At 28.5% G+C, this 21,281-nt stretch overlaps 3 long non-coding RNA genes across 3 annotated transcripts in view; 1 reads left to right on the top strand and 2 right to left on the bottom strand.

Moving 5' to 3' along the window:
* Positions 1-4,212: 4,212 nt before the first annotated feature.
* LOC126470429 (uncharacterized) overlaps positions 4,213-21,281 on the bottom strand; it is a 188,173-nt gene continuing 171,104 nt past the window's right edge. Inside the window, exon 3 of the long non-coding RNA XR_007586189.1 lies at positions 4,213-4,254. This is a non-coding gene — a long non-coding RNA (uncharacterized LOC126470429). The remainder of the gene's footprint in view (positions 4,255-21,281) is intronic.
* On the top strand, positions 4,336-20,110 carry LOC126470430 (uncharacterized). The gene is made up of 2 exons (XR_007586190.1): positions 4,336-4,489; positions 20,015-20,110. It is a non-coding gene; the product is annotated as an uncharacterized LOC126470430 (long non-coding RNA).
* Positions 19,553-21,281, bottom strand: part of LOC126470432 (uncharacterized) — a 56,719-nt gene continuing 54,990 nt past the window's right edge. Inside the window, exon 2 of the long non-coding RNA XR_007586192.1 lies at positions 19,553-19,685. This is a non-coding gene — a long non-coding RNA (uncharacterized LOC126470432). The remainder of the gene's footprint in view (positions 19,686-21,281) is intronic.

Raw genomic sequence — 21,281 nt, 5'->3', positions numbered from 1 at the left:
TCTCTCGGCAACAATCAGCAAGACGTAGCAACCAACTTCTGCAAAACAAATTTCAGTGTCATGTACATTCAGCAAGTTGCATTTGAAAACTTTATTTCATCGTCATTACAGGACATAGCACAAGAACAAAATAAAGACAATGTGTGGAAAGAAATTAAACACCTTTGGCTAGATATGAATAATGTTACGATTAGGAACCACTACACTGTACGCAATGACATTCTGTTTCGCCGCTCTCATCCTGACAGCAACAATTGGTTATTATGCATTCCTGACGAACTGGTTAACAAATTAATTTGGTACACTCATTTAAGCTACGCACATTACGGAGCACGAAAATGTTTTCTTATACTGAGACAGAACTGTTATTTTACTAACATGGAGAAACGTATACGACGAGTTTTAGCGTCTTGTAAAATTTGCCAGAAAGCTAAATCAGACACCACTTCACATATTCCTCCTTTATATCCCATTATACCTGTTAAATTAAGACATATGGCCGCTGTAGATATTTTTGGTCCGATTCCGAGAACTAACAGAGGTTTTTGCTACATCTTTGTCGCTGTTGAGCTCACTTCAAAATTTGTTACTTTCACTCCATTACGCAAAGCTACTGCTAAAACTGTTTCAAATGCATTTGTAAAACATTTTCTATCTCATGTAGGTCATGTAATGAAAGTAATTTCTGACAATGGATCTCAATTTCGTAGTAGCGTATGGACATGCATGTTACGAGCCAGAAACATTTCTCCGATCTATATATCCAAGTACCACGCTTCTTCGAACCCTTGTGAAAGATTAATGAAAGAAATTGGTAAACTGTGCCGAATATACTGCCACAAAAGACATATTGATTGGGACACACACATATTCTCATTCCAAGATGTAATTAATTCCATTCCAAATGAATCCACTATGCTATCTCCGTCTGTTATACTGAAAAATGCTGAACCACCTAACAAAATTAAAGAATTAATAACATTTCCTACATCTCGTCGATTACGACACCACGAAATAATTGACATTGCGCTGAACAACATCAAACGTGCCGCAGAGCGCCGGAGAAGACAGCAAAAACAGGTTTGTACACGCCGTGACTTTCACGTTGGACAGAAGATACTAGTACGTACACACTATTTATCCAGCAAATTAAAAGGTAAGTGCAGTAAATTTGAACTTCTATACGCAGGTCCGTATCGGATTCGCAGCATCCCTCACCCCAATGTTGTACACGTCGAAACTTTGAGAACTAGAAAATCGAAAGGCAATCACCATATCCCAAACATTAAATCGTTTATTGAGTGAAACCACTGTATGATTCAACACACTATGATGCCATTTACTAATGCAATTATTTCACGTGACTAATTACTGATGATTATCGTATTTTTTCTTGGCAAGTGCCCGGCAAGGTAAGGTTAGCAGGTCGCTTTTCTTGTCGTTACACATCAGACCGTGCATATTTTTCCAGATGAACTTACGTATTTTATGACTAATTATGCAATGTTAGCTAATGACATGTTAATTTCATTACATTTTTTTTCCATTAAAGTCTTTAATTCTCGCCTCGATACAAGCTGAACACAACGAACGTCACATTTGTCTTTTTTATGTACGATTGTATTCCAGTTTTGTTTATATGCACTGTGAAATAGTTAAGATATAACACACACCAGTCGACTTTGACATTTTGTTTTGTACTCACATTTTGTCTTTGTCTGATATATTTTGTACTTAGTGCGTGTGCACAACGTTTAAATATTCTGTAAGTTGAAGAATTTTGTTAATTAAAGAAAAATTCTGCCGCGCTTGGCAAGTCCAAATGACTCACCATCGCTGCCAAATTTTTGCCCCCCCAGTGGAGGGTTATGAAACACGTATGTAACATAGCAGCGATGGCGAGGCATTGTAGCATCTGTGACCAGAGAGTTTGCGCTTGACCGCGCGAGTGTTGCGAGCGGTTCTCAGTCTGTTAGTAGTCGTTGCGAGTCTGTAGCTCTGTGTAGTTATGCAGAGCAGTACGCTAATAGTCGTCATGCAGAGCGGTCTGTCAGTAGTAGCAGCCCAGTGCGGTTGTGTGATGTAGGCGGTCGGCAACACTGGTCAAGATGCTGAATAAGGTACACTGTTAATTAATATAATCATTAGACAATGTAAAGCTTATTTATTGTAATCAATCTCTAACAAGTCCCCCAATAATAATTTTGATTTCAAAAGCATTTTTTCAAAAATTTAATTTTTTTATTGAACTAAAGATTTCGTTGCACTTCCCATTTCATTCCACTTCTTTTGAAGAAAAATTTCAGTAAATTCACAAAAAAAGGAATATTATTATTTCCAATGCAGTTCCTCCAAGCCGTGCACAGAAATAAGAGCAGAAATTTGACATCCAGTTATTCTGAGGTAAGACTTTAATTCTGATTGTTTTACACAGGGCCAAAGACCGATGTTTCGGTTTAATTGAATTTTCTTGTCACTGAATGCACTTTAATTTTTTGGTGAAGAATTTATATTTGAGTCAGAATGCGAATTTCATATTTTTGTTCCCATTGTCAGTACATTTCATTGTGGGCAGGTTACGCATAGAGCAATGACCATTAGCATTCTTAAATAATATTGTCATTCATGTAAATTTTTGTGGGGAGGTTACACTCGGCTCCCATTTCTATTAAGTATTGTCATTCATTTTCCTTTTAAAAATTACGGTGGGGAGGTTACAATGTTAATTATATTTACCAGGGTACTATTAGTTAAGGTCTTTAAACCCAAAGAATTTGGCGGTATCTCATTCCATTCAGAGGAACCTACCCCGTGATTGATAATACACGATTTAGTCTACTTAATTTATTTGTTTGTATATCTCCGTTATCAGAGAATCTTTTTAGAGTTATAATTCTCAAGATTTATAATTATAAAATATTTCTGGTCAAGGTGCAGCTTATAGTTAAGAGGAGGTGGGTTACAATAGATTTTTGTTTATAACGGATTTGATGGTGAAATACTATTAATGAAGGTGGATTTGATAGTAATTTAATTTATTTAATTTAACTGATATTGGCTCTGAGGTGTGTACACATCGCCCGTCGCTCTCATTATTGATTATTCTATTTTATTATTTTAATTTAGCTTCAATTTAGATGAGATAAGTCGTAACGTAGTAGATGTACTGGAAAGTGTATCTAGGAAGAGTTTCAAGATATAACTTATTAGTAAAGTGTTTCATTTACACTGAAAATTTTTCTGTGCAAATCAGGATATCTTGATTATTTATTTTATTATATTTATTTTTTGTTTATTTAATTATTTAATAAAAATAATTTTGTCGAATTTTGTCTTAGTATATTTTGTAGAATTGTTTTTTAGATTATAGTTAATCGGTAATGTAATTGTTTTATGAAATATTATTTTAAATTTTTAAAAGTAGATTTTATTTATTGTACCTTTTGTATCAGGGTTTATCAAAATTTTAGTATTTACTTTTATTTGTCTCGATTTGGGTTGATTTATAAATAAATTATAGTTAATGTATCATAATTATTATTAAATTATTTATAGAAATGAGATGTTAATCGTTTCCCAAGATATCTAGGTTCTTAGAAAAAATTTAATTTTTTGAAGTTAATTGTTGTTATTTAATTTATTAGGTATAAATATTAACTTATTTATTCTTTAAGGGATAAGCTTTGAAGTTAATAACCTATAATTTGTTTTATAAAATATAATAGTAAGCTTTAAACCAGCTATCTCTAAGATCACGTTTTAGTTCATTATTTTTATTTTAGATTTTATAATTATTTTAGGTTTTTTATTAAGATTATAAATTTAATTTTAAAATTTTTGTAATAATGATAGAATTAGTATATTTAGTTGTATATAATTTTTACCTTGTGAATTTATTATAAAGAACTAAGCAAAATTGGTTTAAGCCTGTTTATCCAAACCATGTCCTCTTGAAAATAGTTTGAGGTCTGGCCTGCTCACTGAGCAGATTTTTAAAGAGCCGCAGTATTTTGACCGTGCAAAGGTAGCATAATCATTAGTGTCTTAATTAGTGGCTGCAATGAATGGCTTGACGAGAAATCAACTGTCTCTTAATAAAATCATGAATTTAACTTTTGAGTCAAAAGGTTTAAATTTATCTTTAGGACGAGAAGAGCCCTATAGAGTTTAACATTTTATTTTTAAATAGTTTTTTGTTTGTCTTTCTATATTTAATGATGATGTTTTGTTGGGGTGACATGAAGAATAAATAAACTCTTCATTATTATATCATTTATTTATGTTTGTTGTTTTGACCCATAATTTACGATCATAAGATTAAGTTACCTTAGGGATAACAGCGTAATTGTTTTTGAGAGCTCATATCGACAAACGCAGTTTGCGACCTCGATGTTGGATTAAGAAAAATTTTGGGTGCAGTAGCCCAGTAATTAGGTCTGTTCGACCTTTAAATTCTTACATGATCTGAGTTCAGACCGGCGTGAGCCAGGTCGGTTTCTATGCTAAGATTATTAATTCATATTAGTACGAAAGGACCATATGTTTGAAATATTTTTTATTTTATTGATTAATACTAATTAAATTACTATTTTGACAGATTAATGAGTTGAATTTAGAACTCATTTATGTAGATTTTTTCTACAAATAGTATTGATACTTTATGATTTATTTATGTTTATTTTGAATTTTCTTTTATTAGTTATTTGTGTTTTAATTAGTGTTGCTTATTTAACTTTAATAGAGAGTAAGGTTTTAGGTTACATTCAAATTCGAAAGGGTCCAAATAAGGTAGGTTTTGTTGGAATTCCTCAACCCTTTAGTGATGCTATCAAGTTAATTTGTAAGGAACAGCCAATTTCTATTGTATCTAATTATTTACTTTATTACTTTCCTCCTGTTTTTAATTTAATAATTTCCTTGGCTGTTTGAGTGATTTTCCCTTACTTAACTTATATGTGTTCTTTTTCTTATGGATTTTGGTTTTTTTATGTTGTACTAGATTAGGTGTTTATACTGTTATAATTGCTGGTTGGTCTTCTAATTCAAATTATTCTTTACTAGGTTCTCTTCGTTCTGTTGCTCAAACAATTTCATATGAAGTTAGTTTGGCTTTAATTTTATTATCTTTAATTTTTTTAATTGGTAATTTTAACATGTTTGATTTTATAAATTATCAGCTTTATTGTTGATTTATTATTATTTCTTTTCCATTAGCTTTAGCTTGTTTTGCTTCTTGTTTAGCTGAGACTAACCGTACTCCTTTTGACTTTGCCGAAGGTGAATCTGAGTTAGTTTCAGGTTTTAATATTGAATATGGTGCAGGTGGTTTTACTTTAATTTTTTTAGCTGAGTATACTAGAATTGTTTTTAAAAGAATATTATTAGCTTTAATTTTTTTAGGTGGTGACTTTTATTCTTTTATATTTTTTATTAAGCTTGCTGTTATATCCTTTGGTTTTATTTGAGTTTGTGGGACATTACCACGTTTTCGTTATGATAAGTTAATGTACTTAGCTTGAAAGAGTTTTTTGCCATTATCTTTAAATTTTTTTATTTTCTTTGTTGGTTTAAAGGTTTTATTTATTTCATTTATTTAGTGTAATTTTTTAAGAAAAGTTAATAGAAGAGTTAAACTTCTAGTTTTATGTTTTCAAAACATATGCTTTTCCTAAGCTAATTAACTTATTATTCCTTAATTAGTTTCTCTCATGCGTTTGCTACATGTACATTAATTAAGAAGTATGTAAAGTAGATAATTGTTAAGATTTGTCCTGTTATAATGTAAGGATCTTCAACTGGTCGTTTTCCAGTTCATGTTAATAAGCATACAACAACTACTATAATTCAGAATAAAATCTGATTGATATAATAGAATAGAATACCTCGGAATGGTGTTTTATTATAAAATGGTAAAATTATGAAGATTCTAATTGATAAGAATAATGCAATAACACCTCCTAGTTTATTAGGGATTGATCGTAGAATTGTGTATGGAAATAAGAAATATCATTCTGGTTGAATATGAACGGGGGTTACTAACGGGTTGGCTGGTAGAAAATTATCTGGATCTCCCAGGAGGTAAGGATTAATCAAGCACAGTATAATTAATAATGATGTTATTAATACAAATGTAATAGAGTCTTTGAAAGTAAAGTATGGGTGAAATGGGATTTTTTCAATATCTCCATTTAGGCCTAAGGGGTTATTAGACCCTGTTTGGTGGAGGAAGATTAAATGAATTGCTGCCATTGCAGCAATAATAAACGGTAGTACAAAATGGAATGTAAAGAATCGATTTAATGTTGCATTATCAACAGCAAACCCTCCGCATACTCATTGAACTAAATCTGTTCCTAAATACGGAATTGCTGATAATAAATTAGTAATTACTGTCGCACCTCAGAATGATATTTGACCTCAAGGTAAAACGTATCCTATAAATGCAGTTGCTATAACTAAGAATAGGATTACTGTACCAATTATTCAGGTGTGTATGTATATGTAAGATCCATAGTAAATTCCTTGTCTGACATGTAAATAAATACCAATAAAAAATATAGAAGCTCCATTTGCATGTAAGGTTCGAATAATTCAGCCATTATTTACGTCTCAGCAGATGTGAAGTACACTACTAAATGCTATTTCAATATTTGATGTATAATGTATAGCTAAAAACAGTCCAGTTACAATTTGAATTACCAAACATAACCCTAGTAGGGACCCAAATTCCATCAAAATGAAATATTTGTTGGTGCAGGTAAATCAACTAAAGAGTTATTAATGATTTTAATTAAAGGATGTCTCAATCATAAGGGTTTATTCATTAGTAAATTATCTTATTTTACGAATAGTCCCCTGGTTAATGTTGGTGATTTTAACAACAGCTAATAGTGCTAAAAATAAATAAATTATTATTATTATTGTGATAATGAAGGTTGGTCTATTATATAGTTTTTCTAAAGATATTGTTATTTCTTGATAATTGATTGAATTATCAATATTTATAGTTTCAGTATTTTTGAAAAAGTCTATAAATATTGTTATATCTAAAATAATTAATGTTGATATGATAAATATTCATATTGTTAAGGTAATAATTATCGTATTTGATTTAGGTTGAAATATTTCGTTTGATGCAATTCTCGTAATATAAATAAATAGAACTAATATACCACCAAGAAACGTTAAAAATAAAATTTATGATAATCAATACCTTTCCATTATTGTTCCTGTTATTAGTCCAACTGAAAAAGTTTGTAGGATAATGAAAAGCATTATTGATATTGTGCGTCTTAATTTAATAAAATTAATATTTATTATGTTTGATAGCAATATAATTATTATTTTGATCATTTCAGGGGTTAGTTTATTAACAATATCGGTTTTGGGGACCGATGATGGAAAGCTTTTCCACCTCTGAAGTTTTAAAAGTGGGGGCTGGACTTATTTCAGGTTTACAAGACTGGCGTTTTTTTAAACTATTAAAACTAATGTTTATATTCTCTGTCTTTACTTCTTTATTGATTTATTTTGCTGGTGTTTATATTTTTTTCTTCTAAACGTAAGCATTTATTAATGGTTCTTTTGAGATTAGAATATATTGTTCTTTCTTTATTTATATTGGTTATTGTTTTTCATATTGAGTTTGATTATGATTATTTTTTTCCTGTTATTTTTTTGGTTTTCTCTGTTTGTGAAGGTGCTTTAGGTCTTTCTATTTTAGTATCAATAATTCGTTCTCATGGGAATGATTTTTATAATTCTTTTGGTTTATCTTTATGTTAAAGTATTTATTTAAAACTATTTTTTGATCCCTCTTTGTTTGGTCAATAATTGTTAATGGTTGGTTCATTCTTTAATGTTTCTGTCTAGTTTTGTTTTTATGATTTGTGTTTATTCATATGCAGATTTGAATATGATTACATATTACATTGGTATTGATTATTTTTCTTTTAGTTTGATTCTGCTTAGTTTTTGAAATTGTTCCTTAATAATTTCTGCTAGAGGTTCAGTTTATTTAAGTTCTTATCATTCTAATTTTTTGTCTTTATAGTCTCAATTTTAATGATTATGCTTTATTGTTCGTTTGCTAGATTGAGTCTTCTTTCTTTTTATATATTTTTTGAGGCTAGATTGGTTCCTACTTTACTTTTGATTTTGGGTTGAGGCTATCAACCTGAACGGTTGCAGGCTGGTGTTTACTTAATTTTTTATACTCTGGTTGCTAGATTGCCTTTATTATTAGTGTTATTTAAGGTTTATGATTTTTCTAATACTTTATATTTTCCTTTATTGGTTGATTTTGGTTCTTATTATTTTATATTTTATGTGTTTATAATTCTTGCTTTTTTAGTTAAGATGCCGATATTTTTGGTTCGTTTGTGGCTTCCTAAGGCCCATGTTGAGGCCCCTATTTCAGGTAGAATGATTCTTGCTGGAGTTTTATGAAAGTTAGGTGGTTACAGTATTTTTCGTGTTATGAAAGTTATTTCTTATTTGGGTTTAAAGTTTATTATTTTTGATTGTCTTCAGGTTTATCTGGTGGGGTTATTGTTAGATTTATTTGTTTTCGTCAGGTTGATTTAAGGTCTTTAATTGCATATTCTTCTGTTGCTCATATAAGAATGGTTATTGGAGGATTGATAACTCGAATTGATGAGGTTGTATGGTTGGTCATGGTTTGTGTTCTTCCGGTTTATTTTGTTTATCTAATATTATTTATGAGCGTTTAGGTAGACGAAGATTATCAATTAACAAGGGTATAATTAATTTGATACCAAGAATGGCTTTATGATGATTCCTTTTGAGATCTTCTAATATAGCTGCTCCTCCTTCTTTAAATTTGGTAGGTGAAGTTAGATTATTAAATAGAATTATATCTTGATCTTCTTTTAGATTTTTTGCTTTCATTTTTTTGTCTTTTTTTAGAGCTGTTTATACTATATATATGTATTCTTATTCTCAGCATGGTAATTATTATTCTGGTGTTTATACTTGTTCTCTTGGTTATTTTCGTGAATATCAACTTTTACTTTTACATTGATTGCCTTTAAATATTCTTTGTTTAAAGGGAGAGTATTTTTTTTGTTTAGGTTGCTGAAGTATTTTAATTAAAAATGTTGTTTTGTAGAATCAATGATATGCATTTTTCATCTTAGGCTGTTAATTAGTTTTCTATTTGTTCTTTGAGTTTTTTTCTTTATTTTTTTCTAGAACTATAATTTTTATTTTGGGTATTTATTATTTAATAATTGATTATAGAGTTTTTGTTGAATGAGAACTTTTTAATTTAATTGGTTCTATGGTTGTTATGACTTTAATTTTGGATTGAATGTCTCTTATTTTTATGTCTTTTGTTATGTATATTTTTTCTTTGGTTATTTATTATAGAGTGGATTATATGTCGGGAGAAAAAAATATAAATCGTTTCATTACTATTGTTGTAATATTTATTCTTTCTATAGGTTTTTTATTTATCAGTCCTAATTTGATTAGTATTTTATTGGGATGGGATGGTTTAGGTTTAGTTTCTTATTGTTTACTTGTTTATTATCAAAATGTGAAATCTTATAGTGTGGGTATGTTAACTGCACTTTCTAATCGTATTGGTGATGTTGCTATTTTAATTTCTATTGCTTGAATATTGAATTTTGGTGGTTGAAATTATATTTATTATTATGATTTTATTTCTAATTCTTATGAAATAAAGCTTATTACTATGTTAATTGCTTTAGCAGCTATAACTAAAAGAGCTCAAATTCCCGTTTCTTCTTGACTTCCTGCTGCTATGGGTGCCCCTACTCCTGTTTCTGCTTTGTTTCATTCTTCTACTCTTGTTACTGCTGGGGTTTATTTAGTAATTCGTTTCAGAACAATATTAGATACTTATAATTGTGGTTAATTCTTACTTTTAATTGGTTGTATAACTATGTTTATGGCTGGTTTTGGGAGCAAATTATTTCTCTTTCTACTTTAAGACAACTTGGTTTAATAATAAGAATTTTGGCTATGGGTTATCCAAAACTTGCATTTTTTCATTTATTAGCTCATGCTTTATTTAAGGCTTTATTGTTTATGTGTGCAGGTTCAATAATTCATAATTTAAAGGATTTTCAGGATATTCGTTTTACAGGTTCAATTGTTAATTTTATGCCTTTAACTTCAGTTTGTTTTAATGTTTCTAGTTTGTCTTTGTGTGGTATACCATTTTTAGCAGGTTTTTAGTCAATGGATTTAATTCTTGAAATGGTTCGTTTAAGATGAATTAATTGTTTGATTATTTTTCTTTATTTCTTTTCTACTGGTTTAACTGCTTCTTATTCTTTTCGTCTTTTTTATTATTCAATATCTGGTGATAATAATTTTTATTCTAGATTTTCTTTTGATGATAAGGGTTATTATATTTCTTTTGGTATAATTGGTTTATTGTTTGTTGCAGGTTTTGCTGGTAGTCTTTTGTCTTGGTTAATTTTTCCTGTTCCTCATGTGATTGCCTTGCCTTAATATTTAAAGTTTTTAACTATTACTGTGGTTGTTTTGGGTGCTTATTTGGGTTATCTTATTTCTAATTTTGATTTTTCTCAAAATTTATTGTCTTTAAGTATACTTTCTTTTGTCAGATTTGCTGGTTCTATGTGGTTTATACCTTTTATTTCGACTAAGTTTATTAGATATTTTCGTTTAAAATTGGGTTATTGTTCATCTAAATCAATTGATTATGGTTGAGGTGAATTATTTGGTGGTCAAGGTTTGTATAGACTATTTATTTATTTAATTAGTTATATACAAGGTTGATATGATTCTAATTTTAAGATTTATCTTTTAACTTTTATTTTTTGAATATTTATTTTGGTGGTATTATTTTTCGTTTACTTAAATATCTTATAATTAGAGCGTGACACTGAAGATGTTAAGGAAGTATTTTTACTTTTAGGTATTTATAAATATACATATATTATTTTTACAGTGAAAATGTAAGGTTTTATTTAAACTATATAAATTTTAGAAATGTTATCGGAATTTAACCGCTAATATAAAAAGTTAGCAGCTTTCATATTGGCTTTACATTTCCTTAATTGGAACTTAATAGTTCAATTATATTATTAACAGTAATATGCATCTTTTTGGCTTCAATTAATAAGAATAAGGGTATTTTATTTTCCAACCTTCCAGGTCGAAACGGACTGCAATACTTCGCTTCTTATAATATTTAAGGTTGATTGATTATATCAATACTTTTTGAATGCAACCCAAATGTTATGTTTAACTACAACCCCTTATTCTGCTCATTGTAAGGCTCCTTGATTTCATTCATGGTATAGTCCACCTAATAATAATATTATAAAAAATATTGTTGATACTGTTCAGATTATAATGTCTGAAGTTTTAAAAATAATTACAATTGGGAGGATTAGTGTGATTTCTACATCAAAAATTAAGAAAATTACTGCACTTAAGAAGAATCGAAGTGAGAATGGTATTCGTGCTGATCTTTTTGGGTCAAATCCACACTCAAATGGTGATCTTTTTTCTCGGTCATTAATTAATTTTTTTGATAATGTTGTTGCAAGGATTATAACAATTATTGGAATAACAAATCTAATAAACATTCTTGTAGATAAAATTAGGATTGTTTTTCTTGATTTATATCAAGCTTTTTGATTGGAAGTCAAATATACTATTTATAGTAGATAAACAATTATCTACCTCATCAATAAATAGAAATGTATAAGAAAAATCATACTATGTCTACAAAGTGTCAGTATCATGCTGCTACTTCAAATCCAAATTGGTGTCTTGGTGAGAAATGGTTTATTAAATGTCGAAGTAGACATGTTGATAAGAAAATTGTTCCGATAATTACATGTAGACCATGGAATCCTGTTGCAACAAAGAATGTTGATCCATAAACTGCGTCTGCAATGGTGAAGGGTGCTTCTCAATATTCGTATGCTTGAAGTATAGTGAAGTATAGTCCTAGTAGTACTGTGAAGAATAGTCCTTGTAATGCTTGAGTATGATTAGATTCTATTAAACTAGGATGTGCTCATGTTACTGTTACTGCTGATGCTAAAAGAATAGCTGTATTAAGTAATGGAATTTGTATAGGATTAAAAGGTTGAATTTCTATTGGGGGTCATAATATCCCTAGTTCAATAGTGGGTGCTAGTCTTCTTCTAAAAATGCTAAGAAAAATGAAACAAAGAATAGTACTTCTGATGCAATAAATAAAATTATTCCTCATCGTAATCCAATTGATACAAATCCCGTATGTAGTCCTTGGTATGTTCCTTCTCATACTACATCTCGTCATCATTGGATTATAGTTATTAGGGTAAATCCAAATCCGATTATAAATAAGTTAATGTTAAATAGATGAAATCATTTTGCTAATCCTGATCCTAGAACGATTGCTCCAATTGCTCCTGTTAATGGTCAAGGTCTGTAATCTACTAAGTGGAATGGGTGGTTTGAGTGAGTTGTTAACATAAGTTTAGTATACTTCTCTAGATTATAACGTTCTTAATATTGAGAAAACATAGGCTTGAATTATTGCTACTGCTGATTCTAGAATTAACAGAAGTATTTGTTCAATAATTAATAGTGAAATTAAGTTTATTGCTATAGATGGTCCTGTATTTCCCAGTAATGTTAATAGTAAGTGTCCTGCTATTATATTTGCTGCTAGTCGTACTGCTAGTGTACCTGGTCGAATGACATTTCTAATTGTTTCAATTAATACTATAAATGATATTAATGCAGGTGGTGTTCCTTGGGGGACAAGGTGTGTAAATATGTGATTGGTATGATTAATTCATCCAAATAACATAAATCTTAATCATATAGGTCGAGCGATTGCAAATGTTAATGCTAAATGTCTTGTTCTAGTAAAGATGTAGGGGAATAATCCTATGAAATTATTAAATAGTATTATAATAAAGATTGAAATGAAGATGAATGTTGTTCCATTAAATGATTTTGGTCCTAGTAGTGTTTTAAATTCATTGTGTAAGGTTAAGTTTAGTTTATTTCAAATAATATTAATTCGTGATGGTGTAAGTCAAAATATTGATGGGATTAATAATAATCCTAAGAATGTTCTAGTTCAATTTAATGATAAATTGAAGATATTAGTTGATGGATCAAATGTTCAAAATATGTTTGTTATCATTTTCAATTCAAGTTCTTTATATCAATTGTTCTTTTTTCTGCTAATTTAATAAGATTTGGTTTAAATGAGAAAAAGTTTATTTGATTAAATAAAATTAATGTAGTCGAAAATATAATAAATAGAGAGAATCATATGAGAGGGGATATTTGAGGGATTTGGATTAAATTTTTCCATCAGAAGTAGTCGTTAATTTACTATTTTTTGGTTTAAGAGACCATTACTTACTTTCAGTCATCTGATGTATTTCAAGGTGTACTAGTTATTTAGTTATTTTATATTGACACTCTAATTTTATATATTTTAACTAACTCCTTAGATTATCTTAGATAATCACTTGATAAATAAGTTTACTGAAGTTCTTTCAATTACAATTGGTATGAATCTGTGGTTTGCTCCACAAATTTCTGAGCATTGTCCAAAGAACAGTCCAGGTCGGTTTATTGTAAATGTTCCTTGGTTTAGTCGGCCCGGCGTTGCGTCAATTTTAACCCCTAATGCACGTGTTGCTCATGAGTGTAGAACGTCTGATGCTCTTGTTAATACTCGTACTTCCGTATTTATTGGTAGAATTGTTCGGTTATCTACATCTAGAAGTCGAAATCCGTCGTTTTCTAGGTCTTGTTCTGTTGTTATATAAGTGTCGAATCCCACATCTATAAAGTCAGAATATTCATATCTTCCGTATCATTGTCGTCCAATTGTTTTAATTGTGATTATTGCGTCTACTGAATCATCAAGTAAATATAGTAGTCGTAATGATGGGAGTGCAATAAAAATTTGTGTAATTGCTGGTTGTGCTGTTCAGATTGTTTCAATTAAATGTCCGTGAAGTATGTTTCGGTTTGTATAGGCAATGAATAATATGTAACTTAGGGCATAACCTACAATTACTGTAATTAATAATAATACGACCATAGTATGATCATGGAAGAATGATAGTTACTCCATTAATGGTGAAGCTCCATCTTGAAGGGATAAATTTGATCATGTTGCCATTAATGAATTTTTCTAATAAAAGGTCAAACCTTTATTTGTACAGCTTAAATCTACTGCACTAATCTGCCATATTAGAATCTAGAAATTAATGGTAGTTCTGAGTAACTGTGTTCTGCAGGTGGATTATTTTGTAGTCATTCTGTTGATCTTCTTATATTAGCTCTAAATATGATTGCCCAGTTTGTAACCATTCTTTCTCATATAATTACAATGAATATAATGATTCCTACAATAGAAATTGTAGACCCAAATCTTGATACTACAGTTCATGATGTATATGCATCTGGATAGTCTGAATATCGTTGTGGTATTCCTGCTAGTCCTAGGAAGTGTTGAGGGAAGAATGTTAAGTTTACTCCAATAAATATAATTGTAAATAGGATTTTTAATCAGGTATTATTTATAGTTAATCCTGTAATTAATGAGTATCATTGAATAACACCTCCTATGATTGCGAATACTGTTCCTATGGATAACACATTATGGAAGTGAGCTACTACATAATATGTATAATGTAATACGATGTCAAGTGATGAATTTGCTAATACTAATCCTGTTAATCCACCAATTGTGAATAGAAAAATAAATCCTAAAGCTTATAATAGCGGTGGATTGAATTTGAATTTAGTTCCATATAGTGTAGCTAATCATCTGAATACCTTAATTCCTGTAGGTACAGCAATAATTATTGTTGCTGATGTAAAGTGTGCTCGTGTGTCAACATCTATTCCTACTGTGAATATGTGATGTGCTCATACAATAAATCCTATTAGTCCAATTGATAATATAGCATAAATTATACCTAATGTTCCAAATGATTAAATTTTTCCTCTTTCTTGACATACAATGTGAGAAATAATTCCAAATCCTGGCAGAATTAAAATGTAAACTTCTGGGTGTCCAAAGAATCAGAATAGGTGTTGATATAGAATTTGGTCACCCCCTCCTCCAGGGTCAAAGAATGATGTATTTAAATTTCGATCTGTTAATAGTATAGTAATAGCCCCATCTAATACTGGAAGCGATAAAAGGAGGAGAAGGGCTGTAATAGCTACAGATCAGACAAATAAAGGTGTTTGATCTAGAGTTATACTTTCTGATCGTATATTAATTGCTGTTGTAATGAAGTTTACTACACCAAGAAAAGATGATACACCTGCTAAGTGAAGTGAAAAAATAGCTAGGTCTACAAATGCGATAGCTCCTGCAAGAGGAGGGTAAACTGTTCATCCTGTACCAGCACCGTTATCTACTATAGAAGATGTATGAAGAAGGGTTAGTGAAAGCGGTAGTAATCAAAAACTTATATTATTTATTCGTGGGAACGCTATATCTGGTGCACCAATTATTAATGGTACGAGTCAATTACCAAATCCACCAATTATAATAAGTATTACTATAAAAAAAATTATTACAAATGCGGGGGGTGTAATAATGACATTATAAATTTGGTCATCTCTAATTAGAGATCCTGGTTGACCAAGTTGAGCACGGATAAGTATTCTTATTGATGTTCCTACTATTCCTGCCCATACTCCAAATAAGAAGTATAAAGTACCAATATCCTTATGGTATGTTGAGAATAATCATTTTTGCGGTAAGATGACTGAATTTAAGGTGGTAGACTGTAAATCTACTTATGAGATGTTTCTCTCTTACCATGCTTTAGGCCTTATATTCAATTATGATTCTAGACTGTAATTCTAGAGGTGCAAAATTTTACTAAGGCCTAAAAGATTATTCTTTTAATTATAACTTTGAAGGTTATTAGTTTGGTTAACTTAAGTCCTTAGTATAATGAGATTAAGGTTGATGTTGAGATTAATCCTATTGTCGAAATTATTACTGTTATAGGAAGAATAATACTTGATTTTTGGGACTTTATTTTTATAGATCATGAATTTTCTGTGTATGACATAATTAGGTCTGAGAATCTAATACATATATAATAATAAAGTGTAATTGTAGTTAATACAACGATAATTGTCATAATAGTTGTTATGTTATTTTCTATCAATGATTGTATTACAATTCATATGGTAGAAATCCAAGGAATGGTGGTAAACCACCTAGGGACAAAAGATATAAAAATACTATGAATTTAATTTCATTTTTTATATTTCTGGCTGAATACATTTGGATTATAAAAATAGATTTATTTGCTTAAATAATAAGACCATAATTAATCCTAATAGTGAGTAAATAATAAAGTATAGTTCTCAAATGTTTTCTCTAACTGTTAGGGATCTGATTATTCACCCTAAATGTCTAATTGAGGAGTATGTTTGAAGTTGTCGTAGAGATGTTTGATTTAAACCAACTATTGCCCCAATAATAATTCTTAGAATGATAATTGTTCAAATGAAAGTTCTTAGTTGAATACAATAAGATAATACCATTAATCGGGCGATTTTTTGCCATGTTATTAGTGTTAAACAGTTATTTCATCTTGAAGCTCCTATTACTTCTGGAAATCAGAAATGAAAGGGTGCAGCCCGGATCTTTAATAATAATCAAGATCTAATTATTATTGATGGAGTAAATTCTGTTTCTCATCCTATTGGATACTTTATTTGAATCAGCAAAATTGAAATTAAAAGTATTGTCGATGCTATTGCTTGGACAATAAAATATTTAATTGATGATTCATTTATTATTATAATTTAATTTCTTGTTAGTAGCGGAATAAATGAAAGTAAGTTGATCTCAAGTCCTATTCAAACCCCAAATCAGGAGTTTGATGAAATGGACAGGATCGTTCCTATCATTAATGTTGATAGGAAGAGAAGTTTTGTAGAGTTGTAGGTCATTAAAAAGGAGAGGATTGATACCTCTATAAATGGGGTATGAACCCATTAGCTTGTTTAGCTTACCTCTTTACATTAAGGTGTATGATGCACGTTAGATTTTGATACTAAAGGAGGCAGTTTAATTCTGTCTTATGTAATTTTTAATGAAGGTATTTATCAAGGTAACCATTTAGTCAGGCACTTCATTTATATTTAATATAAAAATAAAAATTTTTTTTAATAATTTGTTTATGTATTATTTAGGTTATTTCTAATTAATTTATCTCAGTTAGGATAATTTGAATATATATTACATATAATAAATAATTTATATTAATATATTACATTTAATTAAATTTAAATACCTATAATGTTATTTTATAATTATTAAATGATCATTTTAATACATTTATTTACCTAGGATTATAGCTACTTATGTTTTTACCTTAAAATAGGTTATTATATTATAAATTATATAATTATATGTAAATTAATATTAAATATTATTTTAATTGGATATAATAAACATAATCAAAATAATTAAATATAATATTTTATGTATATATAAATAGTTATATTAATTATAATAATATAATTTAATATTTTTTCTATAATTAGATTATTTAACTAATTATTATTTAAGTTAACTAAATATAAAGTTATTTTTACATTAATACCATATTACATTAGTTTACATAATTATATAAAATATAATTATTATATTATTTATTCTTTCTATTTTATTAGTGAAAAGAAAGATTAAATAAGAAAGAATATAATACATTTATTGGTATACAAGTTCCATATTAATCTTTATTTATATATAATAGAGAAGTTGTTGTTGTCATTCTAGGGTGCGTTTATTTTTTTTGGCATTTTTTGTTTTTTTTTCTTTTTTTTCTTTAAATATTTGAATCTTTTATTTTTTCTTATTTTTTTAATTTTTAAATTTCTTATTTTGTTTCCAAAAGTTTTATTCTTGCTTATTTATTCACTTTTTTTTTGTATTATATGTAAGTTTTCTTAAACTAAATGTTCTATTTTGTAGTAATTTGATTTAATTATCAAGTGATTTTGGAGTTAGCAATTGATTTAGTATCGGCATAATTCGTGCCAGCAGCCGCGGTTATACAATTGATACAAGTTAATATAATTGGTTAAAACAGTTGTTTATATTTTTAGGGTTAAAATATAAATTTGTAATGTGAAATGTTAAAATTTATTGATAGCTCTTTTTATGAATCTGTGAAATTTGAACAATAAACTAGGATTAGATACCCTATTATTTTAAATGTTAATTATATTTATCAGGGTACTATTAGTTAAGGTCTTTAAACCCAAAGAATTTGGCGGTATCTCATTTCATGCAGAGGAACCTACCCCGTGATTGATAATACACGATTTACTCTACTTCATTTATTTGTTTGTATATCTCTGTGAGCAGAGAATCTTTTTAGAGTTATAATTCTCAAGATTTATAATTATAAAATATTTCAGGTCAAGGTGCAGCTTATAGTTAAGAGGAGGTGGGTTACAATAGATTTTTGTTTATAACGGATTTGATGGTGAAATACTATTAATGAAGGTGGAGTTGATAGTAATTTAATTTATTTCATTAAACTGATATTGACTCAAAGGTGTGTACACATCGCCCATCGCTCTCATTATTGATTATTCTATTTTATTATTTTAATTTAGCTTCAATTTAGATGAGATAAGTCGTAACATAGTAGATGTACTGGAAATTGTATCTAGGAAGAGTTTCAAGATTAAACTTATTACTAAAGTGTTTCATTTACACTGAAAATTTTTCTGTGCAAATCAGTATATCTTGATTATTTATTTTATTATATTGATTTTTTGTTTAATTAATTATTTAATAAAAATAATTTTGTCGAATTTTGTCTTAGTATATTTTGTAGAATTGATTTTTTAGATTATAGTTTATTGGTAATGTAATTGTTTTATGAAATATTATTTTAAATTTTTACAAGTAGATTTTATTTATTGTACCTTTTGTATCAGGGTTTATCAAAATTTTAGTATTACTTTACTTGTCTCGATTTTGGTTGATTTATAAATAAATTGTAGTTAATGTATCATAATTATTATTAAATTATTTATAGAAATGAGATGTTAATCGTTTCCCACGATATCTAGTTTCTTAGGAAAAAATTTAATTTTTTGATGTTAATTGTTATTATTTAATTTTTTAGATATAAATATAAACTTATTTATTCTTTAAGGGATAAGCTTTGAAGTTAATAACCTATAATTAGTTTTATAAAATATAATAGTAAGCTTTAAACCAGCTATCTCTAAGATTACGTTTTAGTTCATTATTTTAATTTTTGTTTTTATAATTATTTTAGGTTTTTTATTAAGGTTATAAATTTAGTTTTAAAATTTTTGTAATAATGATAGAATTAGTATATTTATTTGTATATAATTTTTACATTGTGAATTTATTATAAGGAACTAGGCAAAATTGATTTCCACCTGTTTATCAAAAAGATGTCCTCTTGAAAATACTTTGAGGTCTGGCCTGCTCACTGAGCAGATTTTTAAAGAGCCACGGTATTTTGACTGAGCAAAGGTAGCATAATCATTAGTCTCTTAATTAGTGGCTGGAATGAATGGCTTGGTGAGAAATCAACTGTCTCTTAATAAATTTTTGAATTTAACTTTTGAGTTAAAAGGCTTAAATTTTTCTTTAGGACGAGAAGACCCTATAGATCTTCACATTTTATTTTTATATAGTTTTTTGTTTGTCTTCCTGTATTTAATGATGATGTTATGTTGGGGTGACAAGAAGAATGAATAAACTCTTCATTATTATATCATTTATTATGTTTGTTGTTTTGATCCATAATTTACGATCATAAGATTAAGTTACCTTAGCGATAACAGCGTAATTGTTTTTGAGAGCTCATATCGAAAAAGCAGATTGCGACCTCGATGTTGGATTAAGAGAAATTTTGGATGCAGTAGCCCAGTAATTAGGTCTGTTCGACCTTTAAATTCTTACATGATCTGAGTTCAGACCGGCGTGAACCAGGTCGGTTTCTATCCTAAGATTATTAATTCATATTAGTACGATAGGACCATATGGTTGTAATATTTTTTATTTTATTGATTAATACTAATTAAATTACTATTTTGACAGATTAATGTGTTGAATTTAGAATTCATTTATGTAGATTTTTTCTACAAATAGTATTCATACTTTATGATTTATTTATGTTTATTTTGAATTTTCTTTTATTAGTTATTTGTGTTTTAATTAGTGTTGCTTTTTTAACTTTATTAGAGCATAAGGTTTTAGGTTACATTCAAATTCGAAAGGGTCCAAATAAGGTAGGTTTTGTTGGAATTCCTCAACCCTTCAGAGATGCTATCAAGTTAATTTGTAAGCAGCAACCAATTCCTATTATATCTAATTATTTACTTTATTACTTTTCACCTGTTTTTAATTTAATAATTTCCTTGGCTGTTTGAGTGATTTTCCCTTACTTAACTTTATTAAGGATTTTTGTTTTTTTTATGTTGTACTAGATTAGGTGTTTATTCTGTTATAATTGCTTGTTGGTCCTCTAATTCAAATTATTCTTTACTAGGTTCTCTTCGTTCTGTTGCTCAAACAATTTCATATGAAGTTAGTTTGGCTTTAATTTTATTATCTTTAATTATTTTAATTGGTAGTTTTCACATATTTGATTTTATAAATTATCAGCATTATTGTTGATTTATTATTATTTCTTTTCCTTTAGCTTTAGCTTGTTTTGCTTCTTGTTTAGCTGAGACTAACCGTACTCCTTTTGACTTTGCCGAAGGTGAATCTGAGTTAGTTTCAGGTTTTAATATTGAATATGGTGCAGGTGGTTTTACTTTAATTTTTTTAGCTGAGTATACTAGAATTGTTTTTATATGAATATTATTAGCTTTAATTTTTTTAGGTGGTGACTTTTATTCTTTGATATTTTTTATTAAGCTTGCTGTTATGTCCTTTGGTTTTATTTGAGTTCGTGGGACATTACCACGTTTTCGTTATGATAAGTTAATGTACTTAGCTTGAAAATGTTTTTTACCATTATCTTTAAATTTTTTTATTTTCTTTGTTGGTTTAAAGATTTTATTTATTTCTTTTATTTAGTGAAACTTTTTAAGAAAAGTTAATAGAAGAGTTAAAGTTCTAGTTTTATGTTTTCAAAACATATGCTTTTCCTAAGCTAATTAACTTATTATTCCTTAATTAGTTTCTCTCATGCGTTTGCAACATGTACATTAATTACGTAGTATGTAAAGTAGATAATTGTTAAGATTTG

The sequence above is a fragment of the Schistocerca serialis genome, chromosome 3 (assembly GCF_023864345.2).
Source record: "Schistocerca serialis cubense isolate TAMUIC-IGC-003099 chromosome 3, iqSchSeri2.2, whole genome shotgun sequence".
NCBI lineage: Eukaryota > Metazoa > Arthropoda > Insecta > Orthoptera > Acrididae > Schistocerca > Schistocerca serialis.
The sequence above is the reverse complement of the archived record's forward strand: the minus strand, read 5'-3'. Positions and strand labels throughout refer to the sequence as shown.